Consider the following 22,015-nt stretch of genomic DNA (forward strand, 5'->3'; position numbering starts at 1 on the left):
CCTTTGCGCTGTGTTATTATAGTTTATTAGTTTTACGGTGTAAACGTTAAGAAGAGCCATAAAACGATTTAATCTACCTCAGTAGCACCCCGCTTAAGCTGGTATATCAGGTGGTTTACTATGCCCTTGAGCCAACTCACAAGATCAAGATAAGGTTCAAATACACCATTCTCTGGACCATGCTATAGAAATAATGTATTACAATGGGTAGACCCACCCTCCTGAAGAAGTTCAGCCTAACCAGGATTACACAGACTAAAGTTCTGCAGTCGCAACACAGATTAAAAGCAGCAGAACTTGATGTTCTGAAAACAGTCAATGATTCTCCTTATTAAGCATTTAGTGTCCAAGTTCAAATAGCACAGTTTAAAGAAAGAACATAATGACACAATAACAGACTAAGGTAAATCTAGATAATGAAGTTATTGTTTTAATGATCCAAAAACAATGCACATAACTATCACTTTAAGCATTTAAGTCAAGAATCTTACAGCATGAAGTATAAAGCCACACATTTAGTCAAAGTTTCTAATTCAGATAATTCAGAAGAGGATGGTTACAAGACACCATCAAAAGGCAGAAGGGTGGTTTTCTCTAACAATCATTCGAAGATTTCTATGGTAAAGGACACAAGGATCAAGTTAAAGTCCACTGGAGGCATGGGCATGGACTAAAAGAGGAAACGGGCCAAGTCAGGTTGCTCACCACACAGTCCAAGAAAGTTCAGCAGGCAAGATCATTGGCAAGGGGAAAAAAGCATGGGGCATAGGGAAACAGACTGACGGCAAAGAAGGATTCCAGTCTGCTAAGAGCATCAACAAAGGTAGCCAAGAGGATGGTTCTTAAATCATAGAAAAACCATACGGTCCTCTTGCAAAGGGATATAAAGAGCATGTGTCGCTAAGCCTCCTTTGGGGTCTCTTTTCTTATAGGCTTTATGATGCTCCTTGTAACCTGTCATCATACATAATTCTCAGATCATCATGTAGTGGCTCATCCAATCACAAGGTACAAATTTCGATACTCCAGCACGGTTTTCCAACTGTTCATGAGAAACGACTGTTCTTTTCATCCTCACAGATAAGTCAACAGATATAAAATTACATTGTTGCATTCCATGGTGTCAGTGCTAGGGATAGGTTCACATTAACAAAAAAAAAAACGTTATTGGGTTTTGGTAGTCAATACAGTACAGCTGGTTACATCATGAATAGGACAGGTTACCAGAATATCCATTATATTGTACTGTAACTGTACGTTGAACTGCATTTACTTGTGTCTTCACTAAAGTCATTGTATACATTGTGAAAGCTGTCATTTCACAGGCAGCATTGGATAACTGTCATGTTAATCCCATAAACTGGTGAACATCTAAACTCCACCCTCCTCCACTAACTGCAGACATACAACAAAGCATACATTCTAAGAGGGGCATTCCTTACTTGAACAATACATTCTTCAATAATACAATTTGACAGGGTCCCACATGACATTGCATCTTGGGGAACCGGGTCTTTGTTATCATTACCATGGCAATGCCATTTCTGTACACCTGCAGACTGTAGACCCACACCACTGATACCGGCGTGTGAATGATAGGCTATGCCCCATATGTAACAGCAATGTCATTCCACAAATGAAGGAACTTTGTTCGAGCATGAAGGTATATCATGGAAACATGACCATTTCACAAACTGTAAAACGCGGAACCTAGTCTATGGAATCCTTTGCCCTTGTAACAAGCTCTATATAGGGAAAACTAATCAGGAAGCTAGACAAAGAATATCACAACACAAATCCAGGATAAAGAAAAAAGTAGTAACAGCCCCTCTAGTACAACACTGGCTCGATGAAGCCCATGGGGAGAATGATTTCAGATGGACAATAATATCTAAAGTTGAATCCGACCTGAGAGGTGGAGATTTGGAGGCCAAATTAAGACAGCGAGAAGCAATGCTTATCCTTAAATTTAATACTACAACTCGAGGTCTAAATGAGATGTCTGAATTATGCAATCTGTAATGCACCATGAGATGCCTTTGAGGTGCGCTGTAACTCTGTCATGAGTCGCTGACCTCGTGAGAGCATATAGTACCACTTGACAATTATGCAAATAGGACAACACCGGACCATGTAGTGATCCCTGCCATTTTGTAGTATTTCAAATCCATAAATAAATGATCGTCCTGAAAAATCACGACCTCAGTGAGTGATCCACAACGCACAACTTTCACATGCCTGTCGGTCGATCAAACACATATAATACCCGTTAAAAATTCCCAGGAATTCTCATCTACTAGTCCGTCCATCTCAATTAGGAGCACTCTATATGCATCCTGCTCGTCAAACTACAACTCCTAGCATTCCGCCGATCTTGAACTAAGTCCTGACTCGAATCAGATTTTTTTTTTTTTATTGTTTTGCGAACATATTGTTTCACAAACCACCTGACCATTTCCCGGAATTGTCATCCATCCATTTAAGTTACATATCCTTGCAAACCTGGAGGATCCATTATTCGACTGTCCACCAAACTATAAACCCCAGCATGCCCCCGAGCCGGAACCGAGTCCTATTTTAACCCGCTAACCCGGAACAACTACACGGCATCTCCATTGATGAAAGCGACGCCCACGGAGGAATCGTGTTTCTAAACCAAAGGTAACAATTGTTTGGTGGAGCAAAGTTTATTCGGTTCAGTGTTGAACCGAGCGTTTAAAGCAGCGTTATTTATGCGAGTTCGCAATTGGAGTCCTTTGCGATATTTTTAAGAACTAGCAAGGAGCGTTTATCCAACCCTTGTTACAACATCCCAGCGTTGAACCAAGCGTTTAAAGCAGCGTTATTCATGCGAGTTCACATTTGGAGTTCTTTGCGATATTTTTAAGAACTAGCAAGGAGCGTTTATCCAACCCTTGTTAAAACATCCCAGCGTTGACACCAATGAAACACAGCATGAGTGCTAAACACAAATCTCTAGCGCGGTCCTGAACGATAGAATGCTACCGGTCACACCGAGCCTGGAGCGTTCCGAGTACAGATTGAGTAGCACGTTTTTTAGTTAATCTTTCGTTTTTTTTCAGAAACAATTTAAAAAAAACTGAAAATCTTCCCTACAAAATGGCATAACAGTCTTTGGACTATAACGAACCGAAGAGATCGTGTCTATAAACAACCAAGTGAGTAACATAGATAAATGAAGTGCTTTCATTAAGGACTTTTCCATCTGAGTTCGATCACTCATGAGCCCTCCCTTTCCATCCTTAATTTTCTAGCCCTTTTTGACAGAAAAGAATACCAACAGAAGCACAGGTATGAGCTGAGTATGTGCTGGACTGAATGTGAAGTTGAGAGTTGCCCAGGCTCTTGACTGACAGTATGATTTCTGAATTTATGTTTTCCAGATTATGTCCATATGGTCCTGAAGAGAATCCCAACATTCTATGGGATTTGAAACGCGTCGACCTTTCTCATCTGTAGATTTAGGCCAATCTTTTGTAATTGTATTGTTCAAATGTAAAATTGTTGATGGTCTATTCTTTTGATTGCATTTAATCTTTGTTTGCCTCCATTCAGTGGATTTGGTTTCACCTGCTATTATAAATAGGACTTGCGCAGGGCCACCACACCCCCCACACCGCCCCCTTCCCCCTTGACCATTCTTTCTTTGTCTGGTGTCTTTTTATGTATATTAATGTAGTGCATTGAATGTAGTCAATCAAACGTGTTCTATTTCTTTTCCCTTCACTCATTCTTTCCCCAAAAAATTTCCCCCCCCTTTCCAATACATTTCTTATCACTAAGATCCCTGTTCCTCCTTTGATACTCATGATAAATATGTTAGACCAAGTAGAAGCCAAATAATCACTGTTCTGTTCTTTACAATATCACAAAAAAACAAAAATCATTTTTAAAAGAAAGAAGTAAATATTTAAAAATAAATTCACTCGATTTGATAGAATCTTGTCTGAAAGAGTGGTCTTTGAAATTGAGAGATTTACATTTTTTCTGTAATCTTATGATCAAATGCACAGTACTGGCACTTTGTTTGTTTATTATAGTATTGGCGTAGCCTTACTGCGCTCAAGCCAAAACCCTCGTTGCTGTCTCCTTGAGTAGCGGGCGCACGCTCGTGAGGTTCTCTCACGCTTTTGAGTGTCTAAATCACGAAAACTGACATTTCGGGCACTATTCGTGGTCCTTTCTGATTTTGATTCACGTTCTACTCTGCTTATTATTATTTGTCATTTTTTGTTTTTTGGTGAATGTTGGTTGGTGAATGTACAGTTAAGCTGTGGTCACGTGTGAATGTCTTACGTGGAGTGATATTCTGTAATCTTGGATTATCTATCATGTCAGAAGACCAAACGTTCGCATATAGCGAAGAACATATAAAAAAACTATTGAGCAACCCTCCTTTGTTTGGTTCAGCCACCCTCAGTAGTACCGCTCAGACTAATAATAAATCAGACAAACTTATTCGCCTAAAGAAAAAGCAAATTCGGACTGACCTGCATGGCCACTATTTACTCCAACATCTCAGGTCAGGCACCATCCCGTTGGGATTGATAGTAAAGAACATACCAGTCATCTTTACTGAGGATAACATCTATAAAAAAGGCTTCAGCTTTATTGAGACTAAATGTAGTCGAGACCATATGGTCTTGACTATTGAAACTGATCAACGGTTGTCAAAAATGAAACTAGAGGAAATAGAAGCACCAGAAGCTGAAATAAAATCTAACCCCATATTTCAAGACTCAAAAATTCTACTTTGAAAAGTTGAAAAGGACATACTAGAATTCAAAGACTATACAGTACAACAAAAAGACAGCATCTTTGACAAAGACAAACGCAACTTTTCTTTTGAAAAAGCCTATCCGTACCTTCAACAAGATTTTTACTCTCGTCCGGAGGCTAAGCGCTTTCTTCCAGACAATCAAGGCGGATCGCAAACCAAGTATTTGACTTTCTCAGACACCTCGTCATCAGGGGGCAGTGATTCAGATCAAGGTACTTATCGACCCCCATTCGTTCGACGGGGAGGATATCAAACAAACTACCAACAACAATATCAACAAAATTATCAACAAAATATCCCACAACAACAGCAACAGTCTTTTTTAGCCCAAGGCCAGGCAAAAGCTCGCGGGAAAACGCGATATCAACAACCGTGGGAAATGTCCACGAGGAGGCAGAATTACAAAAACTAGAGAAATCATCGATCTACAATCTCTCAACCAAACTCCTCACATCAACAGAAATAAGTGTTTTGGAAAAAGGACTCACTTTTGTACCATTAAAATCAACAGACTTTGTCAGATTGAAATTAGAATTCATCGAGTTCTGCAGAAAGATCCGATTAATTTCATTCTTCTCGGACAAAGAAATGATGCCCCAAACGGAAACCACCGGACTAAGGAAAAAATCAAGTTATTACCCACCTGCCTATAAAGTGCCAAAAGAGGTCATTTATTTTGAAAAAACAGTTTTATCTGCAATTGCGGCCCAAGAGAAAAAGAGAAGCTGCTATGTGAAATCTAACTTATCTATAGCTGAAAAACAAGTGATACATTCTCTCAAAAATGATGAGAACGTCATAGTAAAGCAAGCCGACAAAGGCGGTTCCATCGTCATCTGGGGAACAACTGAGTATATAGCAGAAGCTACTAGACAATTAACAGACAAAGATTGCTACCGGAAAATCAATATAGATCCAACTATTGAACTCCAGAATTAATTATGTAAGATCTTGAATAGAGGACTTGAACAAGGCTTCCTTGGAAAACAGGAATTCAACTATCTAGTCAACAAACATCCACGAATACCGCTTTTTTATGTGCTTCCAAAAGTACATAAAAACCAGAGATTTCCCCCAGGTCGCCCAATCATCTCTGGGTGTGATTCATTATTTGAACCAGTCTCAAAATTCATCGATTTTTTTCTGAAACCATTTACGATAACTGTCAAATCCTTCCTTCAAGACACAACGGATTTCTTAAACAAATTGCATAATTTACCATTCATTGAGAACAAAGACCTCTTGGTCAGTATGAATATTGTCTCACTTTATACACAAATCCCCCAGGACCAGGCACTAGAAGTTCTAGAGATCTTTTTGGTTAAGAGAGATCATCCATTTAAAATACCTACAGAATTCATCCTGGAATTAGCTAAAATGGCTTTGACAAAAAATTACTTCAAGTTCAAAGACAACTTTTTTCTTCAGATAAAGGGAGTCGCCATGGGCTGCCCTTTTGTCCCGGAACTTGCAATATTGTTTATGAGCCAATATGAGGACACATGTGTCTACAACAATAACCCGTTCCAACAATGGATCGGTGGATGGGTCCGTTTTAAAAAAAATTTATTTATTTATTTATTTTTAAAACCTTTATTACAAGAAAAGTAATACAAATAAAGACCTACAACCACAGGGGCCAGTCAGTAGCAATAAATACCATGATCAAAGATAGTACACAGCTCATCAGCCGACAACCCGTGGGTCCGACAGCGATACTATATGTGAATGCGAAGATCTTATGACGGTAGGAGGATAAATGAAAGGTTTCACATTTTACATTTTTAAAACAAACATACAAACAAGAATCCGAGGTAGTAATTGTAATATAAGTGGCTGTCTCAGGGAGCAGAGGGAGCAACCAAGTCAAAGAAGTTGGTTTGAGAAAGGATAAAGAATCTCGGGGAGGGAAGGGGGGGCCGAGAGTGGGCAAGCAAATCGTGTACAATAGAAGATGGATGTAAGGAATGTACGGTCACGGGGACAGAGGAATATTAGTGGTTTCTACGAAAGGGGGGGTACACACCTCTCCACGATACGCATTCCATTGACCCCATATCCTCCCCCATTTCTTGGGCCTTCCACGGGCGATGTATACAGTTTTTTCTCTAAACATGCACCAGTCCATGTTTTCCTTCCATGTCGAAACCAGAGGTGCCCTTTGGGACCCCCACAGCTGGGATATGTCCCTTTTCGCTATCATGCTGCCGAGGGTGGCCTATTGAGTCTGTGCGACGCTATAATCGTTCGGCTCCCAAGTGTTCAATAGGCACCTTCTGGCCTCAGGCAATAATGAAACACCCGTCACCTGTTCCATAATAGCATGCACACGTCTCCAATGTACCACAACATCCGGACATTCCCATAAAATATGGAGAAAAGTAGCAAGCATACCGCAGCCACGTCTACACAACCCATCCAAAGAATAACCCATTCTCTTCAGGCGTGGACCTGTGACATATACGCGGTGTAAAATCTTCAGTTGCACCAGCCGGAGACGCACCAGAATCGCGACTTCCTTAGGGGATGATATCGCGGCCTGCCAATCCTCATCATCCAATTCCAGCCCATCACCGGTCCAGGCCCCACGAAGCTGTACAAGAAGATCCGAGCGGTCATTAATAAGCTTTTTATAAATGAGAGATATGGTACTATCAGGGACATACCCGTCAAGCACCCTATCTTCCAGGGGGGAGGACTTTGGGTTAGCAGTTCCAGACGGGAATACCGATTCAAGTGCGTGGCGGATCTGAATATAGCGGAAGTGCTCCCTATCGCTCAGTTTATATTCTCGTTGGAGTTCAGCGAAGGTTTTGATCCTATCCTTGACCCAGAGGTCTCCAACCCGACTAATGCCAATCAGATCCCATTTGTCGAACCCCTTCGTCGTCCAAAGATTACCAAGCCTCACCGCCGCGTAAAGCGGCGTTGCTCTAGTCAGCTTGCCCGTCCATCCTGTGGCAGCCGTCGCGCTACTCCACACTCGTACCGCAACCCCGGTGGGTCCAGTAAGATTCTTCCTAGCCGATCTAGAGTAGAGCGCCCTGTTATAATTGCCTCCCGGTAGCTGCCATTTATCCATCCCGAATGCGGGATTCGGGACCGGACCATACATAGCATGATTAACTGCACTCAGTTGAGATGCCCAGTAATATCGTTTTATATCTGGCAGCGCTATGCCGCGGTCATACCAGAGCAAAGTCAATTTCGCCAGTGCACTGAGAGGCCGTCCGCCCCACACCAGCTTCCTCTGGAGGCCCTCGATCTCGCGGAAATAACTGGCAGGCACCAAATCGAACGTATTTTGGAGGGCGTACAGGAAGCGGGGGAGAGACATCATCTTAAACAGGGCCGCTCTCCCTACCGGGGATAGCGGCAAACCACACCAAGTCGTGATGTCCGATCGAAGCCGGCGAAGCGGTGGAAGCAGATTCCTCTCATACCGTACGGCTGAGTCCAAGGAAATGTAAATCCCCAAATATTTAAAGCCGTCACGCGATACAGGTATCGGACAGACACGGGGCAACAGGGGTAGTTCTCCAGTAAGCGGATAGATACAGGACTTGGTCCAATTGATAGTCAAGCCAGAGTTCCTCCCGAAGGAGCTTAACACGTCGAACAACTCTCCTAATGATTTACGAGGGGAAGTTAGGTATAACAAAATATCGTCTGCGTACAACGATATACGATCCTCAAAGTCAGAGGACCAACTGATGCCTTTAAGCGATGGCTCCCACCGAAGCCACGCGGCAAGGGGTTCAAGGGCGAGCACGAAAAGCAGCGGTGACAGTGGGCAGCCCTGCCGTGTGCCTCTTCCGAGAACAAAAGGTTCCGAGGCCCTACCATTGACCACTACTTGGGCCAGTGGTTGTTCATAAAGCAGTCTGACCCACCCGATGAAATTTGGCCCAAAACCAAATTTTGCGAGGGCCGCCCACAAATACGACCATTCTATCGTGTCGAAGGCCATCGAGGCATCCAAAAAAACCAAAATGGTCGGCTCACGAAGTGACCCCGCCCTTGCCAGTACGCCATGAAGGCGGCGAGGTTGAGCACAGTATTGCGATGAGAGATGAACCCAGACTGATCTGGGTGGATCAAATCACTGATCACTGTAACCAGACGATTTGCCAAAAGTTTTGCCAAAACTTTGGGCTCAACGTTCAAAAGCGAGATCGGCCGGTATGCCGAACATTGGTCACGGGGCTTGCCATCCTTATGGATGACTGCAATGGACGCCAGTCTCTGATCCTGGGGAAGGGTTCCAAGATCTCGCGATGCCAAAAACATTTGGCGAAGGTGCGGCGCCATCTTGTCTGGACACAATATGTACAGCTCTATCGGGATACCATTCGGGCCGGAGGCCTTCCCCGAGCGAAGGGAGCGGATAGCAAGCGCTATTTCATCAGCGGAAAAATCCGCCTCCATAAGCTCCTTGTCGGACTCCGACAAGCTAGGCAACGCGATATCCCTAAGTAGCAAATGTGAGTCCTCCTCCGGTCTGTCCGAGACCGGCGCGTAGACTTTCTGAAAGTGCTGGGCAAAGACCGCGACTATCTCAACCGGGTCCACAAATCGCGTACCGTCTTCTTTTTCCACAACAGGCACCACCCGATTCAACCGTTCTCTCTTATCCAGCCACGCAATCAGCTTTCCTGCCTTGTCACAACATCATACAAACGTCCCTGTTTCTCACGACTCATCATCCTGGCTGCATCTGTCACCAAAGCTCTGTAGTCGGCCTGTTTAAGGGCCAAAACATGCAACCCCTCAGATGTAACACCAGATTCCAACTCTTCTTCCAAAGCTGGGATTTCATTCTCCAAACGTACCACATCCTCATTCTTGCTTATCTTCGCGCTAGCAATCAAGGACAGGGTTTGACCCCGGATCACTGTCTTATAGGCCTCCCACAAGGAGATGGAGGAGGACACTGACCCTACGTTCCCAGCAAAGTAGTAATCCATACATTTAACCACCTCAGCCCTAGTTTTCGGATTACGTAGATGCCAGGGGTTAATCGGAGCAACTCGGCCCTCAGTTCCCAACTGCGCATCTATCGTAAGCCAAAGTGGGGAGTGATCTGAAATCCCCCTAGCTAGGTGCCGAATTTCCTTCACAGAGACCATCTGCACCGCTGGCACTAGGATATAATCAAGCCTCGAGAGACTCCCATGAGCTCCCGAATAAAAGGTATATTGTGCCTGTCAAGGGTGCAGTTGTCTCCAGCAGTCTACTAAACCCAGCGTATCCAGGAAGTTACCCAACCATGACTGTGATCTCAAGAGAGTCCTGGGGGGCTACGGTCCTCGCTGCCACAGACCACCGAGTTAAAGTCTCCAACCACAACCAACATGCCCTCAGGGAAGCTCAAAACCACCCTTCCCTAATCAGAAAAAGTGGTGGCCTGTGAACCCGGTGGGACATACACGGAGAGTATAGAGACCGTCTTCCCCTCCCAGCGGCCCGTAATGGCCGCATACCGGCCTCTATCATCCAGCACAGTATCATCTATCTCCAAGGGGAGGGAACTCCGAACTAGGACGCCCGCCCCCCTCGACCCAGTAGTAAATCCTGAATGTGCCGCAAGACGATATCCCCTTCTGTTCAATGCATGGCAAGTATTCCCTATCAGATGTGTCTCCTGAAGCAACACTATATCCGGTGAAAGACGCTTCAAATATTGTAAAACTATCCCCCGCTTGATCCTATCACCCAGACCATTCACATTCCAACTCAGCCCCCTCAGCCCCCTACCCCCATCCCAGAAACGTGAACTGTGCTCCCCCCACAAAGAAACAGGCACAATAGACAAAATATGCAGCGAAATGAAGCCTCGGAATGAACAAAGAAACAAAGACCACCCCCAGGAAAGTCCCTAAAACAACCCCCCCACCCTGCACCCATGCGTTAGACCAGAAAGCCACCCCAACCTGCAGTGTGCCTGTCACCCCATTAAACTAATCTACGAAAAGAGAGAAAGAACCCCCTAGAGGAGGAAGAATCCCGAGCCCTCCCACCCCCGGGTAATCAACGATTCATGTTCATAGGAATAATCAAACCCCTGCCGTAAGTCCATATAGCCGGCACACTGATAGGGACTCACTCCACCTGTTCCTCCAGGCCACCTTCAGCGCCTTTTAATTGTTCCGGCCGGTTATGGTGTGTCGGCAGAGTATCAAGCCAGTCACTGACAACCTCCGGGCGATCAAAGAAAAGTGCACGCTCCTCGTATTTGACCCTCAAGCGGGCCGGGTAAAGCATGGCGTACTTAACCACTTCCATGCTTGTGACAAGGTCAACTCGTCATGGGTTTTACCTGCCCTGTGCTTATGACGAGTTGACCTTGTCACATAACATGGGATTTTGAAAAATGCAGTGCAGGACGGGAATATATGGCAGCATCGATGGTGTTAAGTCCCATGTCTCTAAGGCATCGTTTCACCCCCGTGAAGCCCATGCGTTGTTTTTGCACCGCTTGCGTAAAGTCTGGATAAAAACTGATCGATGCGTTGTCAAATTTTGTGGGTCCATGGGTGCGTGATGCTTGGAGGATAGCGTCTCTGTCCCGAAAATTAAAAATCCTGGCTATGATAGGCCTTGGTGCAATGCCCAGTTTAGGCCTCCCGCCTGGAACTCTGTGGGCGCGCTCCATGGTGAAGAAGTTGCTGAGGCCCTTAGGCGCTAGATGATGCAGCACAAGGTCCTCCACCAAAAGATCCGTGGATAATTCCGTGGAGTTTTCCGGAACACCAATAATGCGGACGTTGTTGCGCCTGGCCCGGCTCTCGTAGTCATCCAGCCGACGGGCAAACAAGTCATTGGATGTCCGGAGATTACTGACTTCAACCTGAAGGTCCGAGACATCGGTAGTAAGACTTGGAGTCTTAATGTCCAGCGATTTGACCCGCTCGTTGGTCTTTGCGAGATCCGTCCTGATGAGGTTGACTTCAATCGCCACAGTGTCTATCTTTGAGGCTAGGGTCTCATACTGCTGACCCATAGAGGTCTTCACACTGGCAATGGCGCCCATGACATCTCGCAGTGTCAAGTCTTCCGTCGCAGGATAGCCATCTCCGGTCTCATCCGAGGTTTTACCCACCCCACCAGGGGATCCCTTTGGGCGGGCGAAGCGATCTATAGTATTGGTTTGGGCGACACCCCCTCAGAATGTGCCCCTGGTGGCCCGCTTCTCACTTTCCGACTTGCCCGCCATGTTGAGTAACAAGTCTTGTAGGGCCTTTTTGAGAACTGGCGAGAATGGCTCTCCGCAGAACCGACTTGTGTAGTCAAGGATGAAGGCGAGAGACAGAAGATAAGCCTGGAGCCGGCAGCAAGGCACAGGCCAGCAGTGTCAACAGGCAGCCAGCCGCAGTGGTGACCAAAAACGAAACCGAAAGTACCACAGGGGCTGCGGCCAGATCTCATTGACCGTTGTTGTTCAATTGCCACCTGGGTACTTCGAAGACTCGAGTCCGTGGATAATCGTCGATGTAGGCCACAAAGTTTCGAGATGCAGTGAGTCTGGTTCCCGGCGGCCAAATCGATTTTTGAAAGAAGATATCGTGTCAGCAGGGCATCAGCTAGTAGAACCCGTCATCAAAATCAGGATATGCGGCAGGATAGATGCGGGAGGCGGAAAGGGTCTCGGGAGCCCTGTGCTCACGCGTCCATCTTGGATACGCGCGAAGCTCCTCCCTGATGGGTCCGTTTTATTGATGATATTTTCTTCACATGGTCTGGCACCGCAGAACAACTTTCAGGATTCCATGAATGGCTGAACAATAGGACGAGAGATATCAAGTTCAGCATCCAATCATCTAATACTAGACTTTCTTTTCTAGACGTTGAAGTCTATTGTGCCAATGGTCAATTAGTGACTACTCTCTTCAAGAAAAAATCAGACCGCAATAAAGCTCTACACTATTCGAGCAACCACCCAAGAAGTCTGAAACAGAACCTAACTATCGGTCAGTTTCTTCGAATCCGGAGAAACTGCACCTTTAAGGATGAATATATGAGCCATGCCAACGCTCTAAAAGAGAGATTATTGGACCGCGGGTATCCATCTAAACTATTAAAGCAAGCCATCAAGAGAGTGTGGTGGACGCCACGTGAAGAGCTACTGAAAAAGAAAGAAAAGAAAGATCTGAAACGTACAGTTTGTGTATCCACTTTTTGTCCATCATCCAACTTTTTCAAAAAAGTGATTCACCAAAACTGGCATCTGATAAAAGATCTCAATGTGCAGTTCACGAAAACGCCACTTTTTGCCTTCAAAAAGGACAAGAGCATCGCTAATCAAATTGTGCGAGCAGCCGTACCAAAAATAAAAGTTCCTACATTACGTGACTATGTGAACCTTCCACCAATCACAGGACATAGGAAATGTGGAACATGCTTGTGCTGCAATTCCACAATTGAAGGAACTTTGTTCCAGCATGAAGGTATATCGTGGAAACATGACCATTTCACAAACTGTAAAACGCGAAACCTAGTCTATGGAATCCTTTGCCCTTGTAACAAGCTCTATATAGGGAAAACTAATCAGGAAGCTAGACAAAGAATATCCAGGATAAAGAAAAAAGTAGTAACAGCCCCTAAAGTACAACACTGGATCGATGAAGCCCATGGGGAGAATGATTTCAGATGGACAATAATATCTAAAGTTGAATCCGACCTAAGAGGTGGAGATTTGGAGGCCAAATTAAGACAGCGAGAAGCAATGCTTATCTTAAATTTAATACTACAACTCGAGGTCTAAATGAGATGTCTGAATTATACAATCTGTAATAATGCACCATGAGGTGCCTTTGAGGTGCGCTGTAACTCTGTCATGAGTCGCTGACCTCGTGAGAGCATATAGTACCACTTGACAATTATGCAAACATGACAACACCGGACCATGTAGTGATCCCTGCCATTTTGTAGTATTTCAAATCCATAAATAAATGATTGTCCTGAAAAATCACGACCTCAGTCAGTGATCCACAACGCACAACTTTCACGTGCCTGTCGTTCGATCAAACACATATAATACCTGTTAAAATTCCCAGGAATTCTCATCTACTAGTCCGTCCATCTCAATTAGGAGCACTCTATATGCATCCTGCTCGTAAAACTACAACTCCTAGCATTCCGCCGATCTTGAACTAAGTCCTGACTCAAATCTGATTTTTTTAAAACATTTTGTTTTGCGAACATATTGTTTCACAAACCACCTGACCATTTCCCGGAATTGTCATCCATCCATTTAAGTTACATATCCTTGCAAACCTGGAGGATCCATTATTCGACTGTCCACCAAACTACAAACCCCAGCATGCCCCCGAGACGGAACCGAGTCCTATTTTAACCCGCTAACCCGGAAAAACTACACGGCGTCTCCATTGATGAAGGCGACGCCCACGGAGGAATCGTGTTTCTAAACCAAAGGTAACAATTGTTTGCTGGAGCAAAGTTTATTCGGTTCAGTGTTGAACCAAGCGTTTAAAGCAGCGTTATTTATGCGAGTTCGCATTGGGAGTCCTTTGCGATATTTTTAAGAACTAGCAAGGAGCGTTTATCCAACCCTTGTTACAACATCCCAGCGTTGAACAAAGCGTTTAAAGTAGCGTTATTCATGCGAGTTCACATTTGGAGTTCTTTGCGATATTTTTAAGAACTAGCAAGGAGCGTTTATCCAACCCTTGTTAAAACATCCCAGCGTTGCCACCAATGAAACACAGCACGAGTGCTAAACGCCCATCTCTAGCGCGGTCCTGAACGATAGAATGCTACCAGTCACACCGAGCCTCGAGCGTTCCTAGTACAGATTGAGTAGCACGTTTTTTACTTAATCTTTCGTTTTTTTCAGAAACAATTTAAAAAAAACGGAAAATCTTCCCTACAAAATGGCATAACAGTCTTTGGACTATAACGAACTGAAGAGATTGTGTCTATAAACAACCAAGTGAGTAACATAGATAAATGAACTGCTTTCATTAAGGACTTTTCCATCTGAGTTCGATCACTCATGAGCCCTCCCTTTCCATTCTAGTCTCCTTAGATATAGAAAGCCTGTACACCTGCATCCCGCAGGATGCTACCATCAAAGTGCTGGCTGATGTCCTGGATCAGGCGACTTGGGACTTCTCGCACATTCATTATCAAATGTGCCACATTAGCACTCAAACGCAACTTTTTTGAGTATCAAGATCAAATCTATCTGCAAAAGACGGGGACCTCGATGGGCAGTACATTTGCCCCCAGTATAGCGGGGCTGTACGTTTATAATTTTGAACGTACGCACATCTTGTCTGCCACGAATCCCTACACATCCAATGTTATCCTGTGGCAGAGGTACATTGATGATGTGCTCTTAATTTAGAAAGGCCCAGAAGACAGTCTTTTGGCGTTTTTTGATTGGGTAAATACATGTGATCCACATCTAAAATTCACCCATCAATATCATGCTAACTCCATTGTTTTTCTGGATGTCATAATAACTAGGGAGGCTGACCACCTGACCACCATGACTTATCATAAACCTACCAGTAAAAACAATCTCCTTCATTTCTCGAGTTTTCACCCCTGTGCCCTTAGGGAAAACCTTCCCTTTGGACAATACCTGCGCATTAGAAGGAATTGCAGCGATCTATCTGTTTTTAAAGCACAGTCCAAAGATCTAACAACTAAATTGCAAAAAAGAAGCTATCCTAATAGGATCTTGAGCAAAATCTGCAATAGGGCAAAAAATCAAAATAGGGAGGCCCTCCTTGAAGTTCATAATAAGGAGAAAGAAGTCAATGTTCCTTTGACATGTGTAACAACTTACAGCAGTATTTCTAACGCTGTGAGTCACTGCATAGGGAAGCATTGGCAAATCCTTACCAGCAATAGACATGGCTGGCAGAAACCTTTATTTGCGTATAAACGAGGAAGGAGTTTGCAAGATGCTTCGGTCCACACCCGCCCTAAAAAGAATGATGCCAGACAGGATCAGGATGTTTTGACAGCCTGGGGCCTACCACCAGTGACTGGTCATTTTCCGTGTGGGGGATGCAGTGTCTATAATTTGACAACAAACACTAAGACATTAGAGTTAGAGACAGGCAAACTCTGGCACCAGAGGAGCCATACTAACTGCAATTCATGTAATGTTATTTACCTTATCACCTGCCCTTGTAACTTGAAGTACGTGGGTATGACCACAAGAAAAATTAAGCAACGCATTTGCGAGCACCGCAGCAATATGAGGTGCCGCAAAAGCACAACCAAACTGCCTGCTCACTTTCTGGAAATGAAGAATAGCCCCAATGACATCAAGTGGACTGTAATAGAGCAGATGAGGCAGGGGACTGAAGGCTGTATTTTTGAAAAGGAACAAAGGTGGATATACCGCATTTCCACACATGAACAAGGTCTCAATGATGCCATTCCGTGGGGTTCGGTGATGAGACGATTACATTATCACTGACCGTTTTAAATATTGAGCCTCTCTCAATTGTTTCCATCTGGGGCCCATAGGTTCATGGTCCATTCATAATATATAATGGATCTGATAATATGAGATCATCACAAATCTGTCGGATTTTGTAGGCATGGTGGTGAATTGTAATTGTGTTCACCAGAAGATTACCAATAAAGCTTCAGCATTGAAGAGAAAGAAAAACTGTTCTCTGTGCATTGTGCATAAATGCCTCACTATTGCCAATTTGTGCACTAAATTAATAAGATCAACACGCTGTTTATCGGGGTTTTATATCTCGGTGCACAACGCTAATACTACTTAATGCAATAATCAGTGTGATGCTGTGGACAAAACACTGTTTTACTTTTGATGCATTTCACTTTAAGAATGTGAACTTTGCGTGAACCACATGACCACTATAGACGCTGATCACGTTACTTTTAGAACAACCGGCTCCGAGATTCTCTCGTTCTCGGGCCGTGGATGTGACTGCTGTAGGTGAAGCAGCGGGCTGTCGCCCAGACAAATGTGAGTGTTTTCTGAACTAAAACTGATATGAAACTTAACATCTACCCTGTGAACGGGATCAGTAATAATACACGCCGCTTTCAAGGTGTTCCCGTAACACGGATGTTTTTTCCTTTTGTTCCTTTATAGTGATTCTGGGCGTGAAGGTTTCCCCTGACACGAGCCCACGCTGTGTCCTTGACGAATTGTTACAGTGAGTTTTTTTGCGGACTCTTTTCATTCATCTGTCTTTTTTTTAAATACTTTTAGTGCGACTTTCTTCCATTGTTTGGGATGTATATAAATATTTTTTTACGGGCAAAAGTGAATTATGAATGCGGTAGTCATGCGCCATTAAGGGTGATGCCTTTATGATACCGACGGTTATAAAAAGATTTCTTCTTGCATAATTGCTATATGCAAAAGAATTATGCCAGTTATATCCATTGTGGTGTGTGGAAACACTGAGTATAGCGGTTCAGACTGGAAGCTAACCAGGTCTGTTTTACACTTTTACCGACATTGTTCACATGACGAGTAATGTGTTGCTCACTGGGTGTGGCCAATTTTGTTATACTGACAGCTTTAATCCACTATCCTGAATTAAGGGTGGGATTTAGTCGTTTCTATATTTTTAAGGAATGCATGTCTGATTTTATAACGCTATAGACGTTAAGTTACAATATGTCTATGTATTTTCTTCCCAGATTGGATACCCCTTAAGTTAAAGGGCTGATACACCGGAATTCCGTGTCCCTGGTAATAAAGTTTGTTTGCCCCTCCTAGGAGTTTGCGCCTTAGCGTGCGCCGAACAACGGATGGGGTATGTATCGTCCTGATGAATGCTGAGCTGATATGGCTCACGATAGCAGAAACATGTTGACCAATTTGTAAAAATCTGCAGGACACGTTTGGTTCTAATTAACTCAACCATTCTTCGTCCATTTTTTCACTGTTTTTAATGAGGTTAAAACTGTCGCTTTATTAAAAGGAACAGCTTTTCCTCCTTTTAACATCACTTCTTTTCACTGTATAGCATTAATTCACCTACCTGTAATAAGGACCTAATGAAGACGAATGGCTTCTAACTTTTGTTGGTGCCTGAGGGTTCTTTTTTTCAGAGTGTGGATTGACTCCCGCAGTCCTTTGATTTGAGCTATTGCTGGTGGTGGTGAATGATCTTGTTTACTCACACCCTTTTGATTTCTATCCTTGGTCACTCTTACGCTGTTGTTATACTATTTCTAAGGGGTATAAGAGTGACATCCTGACCCTTCCTCTCTTGTTGATTGACTACGAAGAAATAAAGTAGGCACCGGAGAATCGCCATTTTTGATAAGGCGAGGCATCCAGCCACAGAGAGCGGAAGTTAGGTCCAGAAGGATACCTGGGAGCGCAGCGTAGTTATCCCTTTCTGCAGGTTACCTTCTAACAGATTCAATTTGTCTCTGTATATTTGGATCCCCAGGTATTTGAATGTGGTAGATGCTACTCTGACCATTCTCTCTCCAAACGAGACATCTGGGCCAGGGGATTATCCACAAAGAAATACACATAAGATTTATCCACATTAACTGCCAGTCTAGAAATAGTTTCAAGGTTTACACCAATTCACTCCATCCTGAACACTAGAAGAATGTCCTTAGTAAATGCTATTTTCCTATGCAAAACAGATAAAGCAACATTTGAAGAAATTTGAAATGTCTATTGTATTAAGGTATAGAATAATGCAGCTTAGGAAAAAACATGAGTAAAAGTATTTAAAGTTTACACCTTATCCTCAGTAAAGTAAACTCCTAATTATATTTAAACATAATGAAATAAATCAAACATTTCATATAAAGAAATAATGGTAATGTTTTTCAGTGTGTTATTACATAGAAATGACTCAAGTTGGCCTTCTTCCACAAATTTTCAACATTCATACATGTAAATAATTCTTAAATTTCAATTTACTAAAATTGTTTTCACCGATTTATGATCCCAAATAATGTCTAGTAACATCACTGTGAATATTCGTTTTGTAGTAATTCCTAATAAAATTGTGCACCACTTTCTCTTTGTGATGCATTACAATGAAAGGCAATAGAAATGCGAAGCCACTTCATTAGAATTGCATTATTTTGTCAGTAAAATCAATTTAAATCTTACTTTTTCATAATTAATCTGTTATAACACCCTATTAGTAAACATTATAATCTTTTACTAATTGAAATTCTCTATATCTATTCATGTAAGCATGCTTTTATGGCGCTGTTCCTTTCACTTTTATCAGTTTCTGTATCGTTTTTCTGAACATGTACAAAGTGCAGATTTAGGTTTCTGTGTCTAACCAGTAAATATGCTGTGTAAAGAATAATCAGATTTTTTTTAGCTCTGTCAGGTGTCATGCATGAGTTTCATTGGAATGCTGCAAATTTGTTGCTGTGATTAAACATGGGGTGAAGCACAAACATGTGAGGCAGATGGAGCTATGCTTGTGTATACCTACCATCTTCTTTTAGTCTGACATGTATGTCTATGTGGATGGTTACGTTTTTGGGAAACGCCAGTTCTTTCGAGTTCTTCGGCAACTCCGCATGGACTGTGAAATATACCATGACTAGTGTTTATCCTCTTTCATTGACTTCCATTGGGCAGTAAACTGCGGCTGTATTATGTAGAACATTAATGCATAATTTTGGATTTCATTCCTGAAGGTATCTGTAAGAATATTTCAGTGACATGTTAGCACTCTAAAAACACCCCAAATAAAATGTGATCAATGAATAGAAAAACATTCTATGCATTTTTAGATTACAGTGGTTTGCTCAGCTTGTAAACAATTACCCAAGGCCACTCTGTCTGCACAAAGTTTCCTTACATAAAAGGTTGCATTGTGGCATTAAGTTACCTCCCAAACACAGAAATAGAAAGTGGATTATCATAATTTAATTCTAGAACAGAATTGTGCATACATGAAGAATAATGGGCAGATTCACAAAACTGTATGCAGTGGTAGATCAGACAATCAATTAATTCAATGTTTCCTTGCAAATTTAAATAGGCTTTGGACCGGCATGAAAAAGAAACTGACTTTCCTCAAAAGTATACACAAAACACAAATATTCATTTTGGGACTGCTTGGCTCATACAGATTTGCCCCTTTTTTATCGCAAAAACCTCTATATTCTAAGGATAAAACTGGAACCTTGAACCTGTGCAGTTAAAAGTTCCAGTCTTCAGCCTCTTTTTCACACTGTCCTAACTCTGTAACATGCTGATTAGCATGTAGAGCTTAAGTCTAAAGTGCCCAGGGCTGCCTTTCCCTGTCGTGCTGAAACACATCACAAATTGGAAGACCCTGAAGGGGCCATGAAGTGTGATAGACCCTGAGACCGTGGCTCAAACGTCACAGACTGCACACACAACCCCTTGGAGAAACTTCACATGCAGGATACACAGCAAAGTCCAGTCCTTTGTCCTCTCCTTGGCAGAAGCAGCAACTGCAGGCCAACCCAGCAAAGCACACACAGAAAAGGGGCAGTACTACTCCTCACAGCGCCCCACCTCTTCTCCTTGGCAGAGTTTCCTCTTGATTCCAGAAGTAATCTAAATTCTAAGGTTTAAGGTTTCATTTTCTCTTTGTGGAAAGGGATTCTGTGCCCAGTCCAAACCAGTTTGCTCTGGTACAACATGACCACAGGGGGTGGAGACAGCACTGTGCAAAGGAAACACAGCCTATTCAGGTGCAAGGGAAACTCCTTCCACCACTCTAAATGCAGCCAAGGTCTATTCAGCCCTGCTATGAGTCACCCAGGAAAGGCAGAATACACCTCAACCCCCTTGTGACTGTCTAGAGTGAATATAAATCCCCAGCCTCTCTCACTCCAAAATCAGAAGGTTAATACACAAAAAGCAGAGGCACAAAGAATATTTAAACAAGAAAATGACTACTTTCTAAAAGTGGCATTTTCAAACACACATTTTAAAAAACATCTCCCTATAAAGATGTGTTATTGAATTCTGAGTTCCGAGAGCCTAAACTTTATTTTGTGATCTTGTCTCAATGGAAAGTTATACTTGTAAGATGTTATTAAGCAACTCCATTTAGCCTATAGGACAGCTAGCCTTTTTAATAGTGAACAATGAAATTGGCAGTATTTCACTATCAGGACATGTAAAGCACACCAGTACATGCCCTACCTTACACATACACTGCCCCCCTGCATATGAGGGTATCTTGGGCCTACCTTAGGGGTTTCTTATATGTAAGAAAAAGGGAAGGTTTGGGCCTAGCAAGTGGGCCCACTTGCCTGGTCAACATGGCAGTTAACTATGTGCGCAAATACTACAGTGGTAGGTCTGACACACATTTACAGGGCTACTCATGTGGGTGGCACAACCAGTGCAGCAAGCCCACTAGTAGCATTTGATTTAAAAGCCCTAGCACACTCAGTGCATGTTAATAGGGACTTATCAGTAAATCAAATATGCCAATCTTGGATAAACAATCATAATTATAATTTACACAGAGAACGTTTGCTCTTTAGCACTGATTAGCAGTGGTAAATTGCCGTAAGTCCCAAAGCCAATAAAAACAGGTCTGGAAAAATAGGAGGAAGTAGCAAAACAAAAAACCACTTGGGAATAACCCCGCAAAAAGGGCGTTTCCAACACAAGTGTGCAATGGTTGGCTGTGTCGAAGGCAACTGAATGGTCCAGCAGTATCAAGAGGCAGGTTTCATCCTCAATTGTAGTCTTGAGGTCCTCACCTACGATGTGTAAGGTAATGGTATCTATGCTACTGAGTAAACTTGAGCAAGACTGGTAGTCAAGAAGGAGATGATTAGCACTGATGTGACCTGAGTGTAGACTACTTTTTTCAATGATATTGCCAATGAAGGAACAGGGAGTTATGAGCCAGTAGGTGGAAAGGTCAGCAGGGTCTAGTGTAGGCTTCCTTGGGAATGAATGAACTGGCCTGTTGCGAGAGTGCCTGGGGAGATGCCTTGAAAGAGGAAGACATTGACAATGATGAGTAGGAAGGAGAGACCTTTCCCAGAGAGAGCTTTGACAAAGAAAGAGGGTAAGACATCATTGTCATAGAAAGTGGCTTTGAGGGCATTGAGTATGTTGATAAGAGATATAGCTTTAAAGAATGACCACTGCAAGATTGTACTAGAATGGGAGAGTGTAAAAGGAGAAGCAGGGTTGTGATTGTTGATGTGCTTTCAGATCTTCTGTATTTATTTTTTACAGGAAAGAGTAGGCTG

Source organism: Lissotriton vulgaris, chromosome 3_1 (assembly GCF_964263255.1).
Source record: "Lissotriton vulgaris chromosome 3_1, aLisVul1.2, whole genome shotgun sequence".
Classification (NCBI taxonomy): domain Eukaryota; kingdom Metazoa; phylum Chordata; class Amphibia; order Caudata; family Salamandridae; genus Lissotriton; species Lissotriton vulgaris.